This window comes from Sciurus carolinensis, chromosome 8 (genome assembly GCF_902686445.1).
Source record: "Sciurus carolinensis chromosome 8, mSciCar1.2, whole genome shotgun sequence".
NCBI lineage: Eukaryota > Metazoa > Chordata > Mammalia > Rodentia > Sciuridae > Sciurus > Sciurus carolinensis.
In genome coordinates, this window is record NC_062220.1 from 124,066,187 (window position 1) to 124,070,524 (window position 4,338).

At 34.9% G+C, this 4,338-nt stretch overlaps 1 pseudogene; it reads right to left on the minus strand.

Annotated features, from left to right (window-relative positions):
- Positions 1-2,754: 2,754 nt before the first annotated feature.
- LOC124991490 (polypyrimidine tract-binding protein 2-like) lies at positions 2,755-3,896 on the minus strand (annotated as a pseudogene).
- Between the last annotated feature and the right edge of the window lie 442 nt (positions 3,897-4,338).

Genomic DNA, 4,338 nt, shown 5'->3' on the forward strand with positions numbered 1-4,338 from the left:
ATGAACATAGATGCAAAAATTATCAATAAAATTCTGGCAAATCACATACAAAACATATTTAAAAGACAGCACAATGATCAAGTTGGTTCATCCCTAGAATGCAAGGTTCACTCAACATACAGAAATCAATAAACATAATTCATCACATCAACAGAATTAAAGACAAGAATCTTATGATTACCTCAATAGATGCAGAAAGAACATATGTCAAAATACAGCACCCCTTCATGCTCAAAACACTAGAAAAACTAGGAATAGTAGGAACATACCTCAACATTGTAAACACATTTCCTCTAAGAACTGGAATAGACAGGGATGTCCTCTTTCACCACTTCTATTCAACTTTATCCTTGAAACTCTACCCAGAGCAGTCAGATGAACAAAATTAAATGAATACAAATAGGAAAAGAACTCAACTTATCACTACTTGCTAATAACATGATTCTATATGTAGAAGATCCAAAGAATTTCACCAGAGAACCTCTAGAACTCAAAAATGAATTCAGCAAAGAAGCAGGATGTAAAGTCAATACCCATAAAACAAATGCATTTCTATACATAATCAATGAATCCTCTGCAAGAGAAATTAGGAAAACTAGCCCATTCACAATAGTCTCAAAAAGATACTTGGGAATCAATCTAACAAAAGAGGTAAAAGACCTCTACAATGAAAACTACAGAATACTAAATAAAGAAATTAAAGAAGACCTTAGAAGATGGAAAGATCTCCCACACTTGTTGATGAGCAGAATTAATATTGTCAAAATGACTATATTACCAAAAGTGCTGTAGATTCAATGCAATTCCTATTAAAATATCAATGGCATTCTTCACAGAAATAGAAAAAGCATTCTTGAAATTCATTTGGAAAAATAAGAGAACCAGAATTACCAAGGTAATCTTTAGTAAGAAGAGTGAAGCAAAAGACATCACACTACCAGACCTTAAGCTATACTATAGAGCAATAGTACCAACAACAGCATGGCATTGGCACCAAAATAGACATGTAGACCAATGGTACAAAATTGAACACACAGAGACAAACCCACATAAATATAGTTATCTTGTACTAGGCAAAGGTACCAAAAATATACATTAGAGAAAAGGTAACCTATTCAACAAACAGTGCTGGGAAAACTGAAAACACATGTGCAGGAAAATGAAATTAAACACCTATCTCTCACCCTGCACAAAACTCAACTCAAAATGGATCAAGAACCTAGGAATTAGACCAGAGATCCTGTACCTAATAGAAGAAAAAGTAGGCCCAAATCTTCATCACGTTGTCTCCAGACCAGATTTCCTTAACAAGACTCCTAGAATGCAAGAAATGAAAGCAATAATCAATAAATGAGATAGATTCAAATTAAAAATCTTTTTCTCATCAAAGGAAACAATCAATAACATGAATAGAGAGCCTACATAATGTGAAAAAATCTTTACCACATGCACCTCAGATAGAGCACTTATCTCCAGGATATATAAAGAACTCAAAAAACTTAACACCAAAAACCCAAATAATCCAATTAATAAATGAGCAAAGGAACTGAAGAGACACTTCACAGAAGAAATACAATTGATCAACAAACATATAAAGTGTTCATCATCTCTAGCAATTGGAGAAATGCAAATCAAAACTACTCTAAGATTTCATCTCACCCCAGTCTGAATAGCAATTATTAAGAATACAAGCAATAGTTAAGTGTTGGAAAGGATGTGGAGGAAAAGGATGTGGACTGTAGATTGGTGCAACCATTATGGAAAGCAGTAAGGAGATTCCTAAGAAAACTTGGAATGGAACCACTATTTGACCCAGTTATCCCACTCCTCAGTTTATACACAATGGACTTAAAATCAGCATACTAGAGTAATGCAGTCACATCAATGTTTATAGCAGCTCAACTCACAATAGCTAAACTATGGAACCAACCTAGATGTCCTTTAAAAGATGAATAAGGAAAATGTGGTACGTATATACAATAGAATATTACTCAACCTTAAAGAAGAATGAAATCTTTGGCATTTGCAGGTAAATGATGGAACTAGAGAATATCATGCTAAGTGAAATAAGCCGATCCCAAAATACTGAAGGCTGGATGTTTTCTCTGATAAGCAGATGCTAATCCATAGTGGGGGGTGGAGAGGGAAGAATGAAGGAACCTTAGATTGTGCAGAGGGGAATGAGGGGAGGGATGGGGTTGTGGGTATAGGAAGGACAGTAGAATGAGACAGACATTATTACCCTATATACCTGTATGAAAAAAATTAAAAAAAATTTATCCCTGACAAAAAAAGATAGTAAAAATTTTTTTCAATACCTTACTTTACTAAGATTACTCTGAAATATTCACATTTTTCCTGTTCCCAAATGAAATTAACGTGTACTTATTAAGAATAAAAAAAAGAGAAGAAAAAAAAGATGGGAAAGTATAGTGCTAGGAATGGGCAGGGACATCTGGTTTCATTAAAGTCTTCAGATCAATATATTTCACTTTTCTCACTTTTAATTAAAAAATATTTATAGTGTTCTATGATTTTATAATAATTATATTTTAAATACAGCATACATATGAGTTAAAAGGCACAATAATAAAATTGGTATCCTTTATCATCTAACCAAAAAACAGATTATTAATACAACCATGACATTCAATTACCTTGTGAACAAAATAAACTTTTTTTTTCTTGGTTAAAAGCAAAAGCAAAAACTCTGTGAAGTTAATCCTTGTAACTATTGTGTAATTAATAAAGTGATCATGCAGTCATTAAAAAAATACGTTGTGATTAGTTTCCATCAGCCATCTGTATTAGAGCCCTGTCTTTCTTGTTCAAAATCTTATGAGTTTCACACCTCCATAAACACCTCTTCATTTAAATTGCTAACCCACAGGACTGTACTGCCACCAGCTGAAACTCCAGGGATACCCACTCAGCCAGCAGTGTCTGCAGAAGCATTTGGAATAGCCCAAGGACTCAGAGCTCCTGGAACAGCTAAAAGGGATGTCTCCTTGGCAAATGCTTCAGCAATAATTGTATCCAATGCAGATTGCCCATCTCCAGATGGAAGATCAGGTCAAGCATAATTCCTACTTTTATCATTGCTGTATTTTACATTCAAATTCACAAGTTTGGAAAAAATCAATCCTTAGAGTACAGCAAGAATTATAAATATTCTGACCATCTAGGCCTAGTTTTGCTTGTCAAGCATATACTGGATCACCATACTGGAGCAAAGCTTGAAACTGGTTGTTTTTGTGAATGTGATTACCTTCAATACAGCACCACACTTAGAAAATAATTGATGAAGAACATCAAGTGTTACAGGGTAGTACATAATGTCAATAATTATCCTAAGTGCTGGTCTCTGGGCTGAAGTCACTGCACTTCCACTAACTGTGGTGTTGCTAAGAGGAGTGTTTGCTGTCTGGACAGATGTCACAGCTTGAAGCACTGCTTGTGTATGTTGGTTTAATGTATTGTCTTTAGTTCTTTGTGATTGGAGTACTGGATATAAATTGGTTGATTACAGAGATGAGGTGTCACAGCAGAACGGTAATTAGCCATAATGGTAATAGCTACCTCCTCTGTTGGCAGTTCCAAAAATGCCTGGATTTTATTTTCCCTTTCAGCATAAGGATGTTGGTCATGTTACCAAAATGTAAGCCTAAAGCAATAACTTCAGTTTCTGTCACTTTACCAGGTAATTTTTGAGTATGAAGTACAGGAGAAGGAGCACCATCCATTTTATCTTCTTTAAATTTCTTATTATCATTACCATTGGCTCTAACAACCATGCCACTCATAGTAGAGTTTCAATTACTGAGAACACTGACTGAAAGTAGTTTGTCAGATTCTCTCTTCATACCAACAGCAACCTCAGTGACAATTCTAACCATTGCCAAACTGGACAAAACTTCACTCACATTTTTAGTCAATTCTTAATCACAAACGAAAGTGATTTGTGCTGGGCATGGCAGCACACACTTGTAGTTCTAGCTACTTGGGAGGCTGAAGCAGGAGGATTTCAAGTTGGAGGCCAGTGTGGGAAAATTTAGTGAGACTATCTCAAAATAAAAATAAATATCTGGGGATATATAGAGAGCCCCTGGGCTTAATCCCCAGTATCATTAAATAAATAAAAAAGACAAAAAATTCTTTCTAAACAGTAAGATGATATTTGCCCACCGAGTAACTTCCTGGCTGTAGGATTTTATGCAAGTCCTTTACTCTTTTATAGCTAAATTTGTCTGGGCATTTATTTCTTTTAAAGGAGGGATTTGATTCAAACTTTCCACATCATGCTGTGTGAGAATATATATGCAAAGACAATAGCACCAA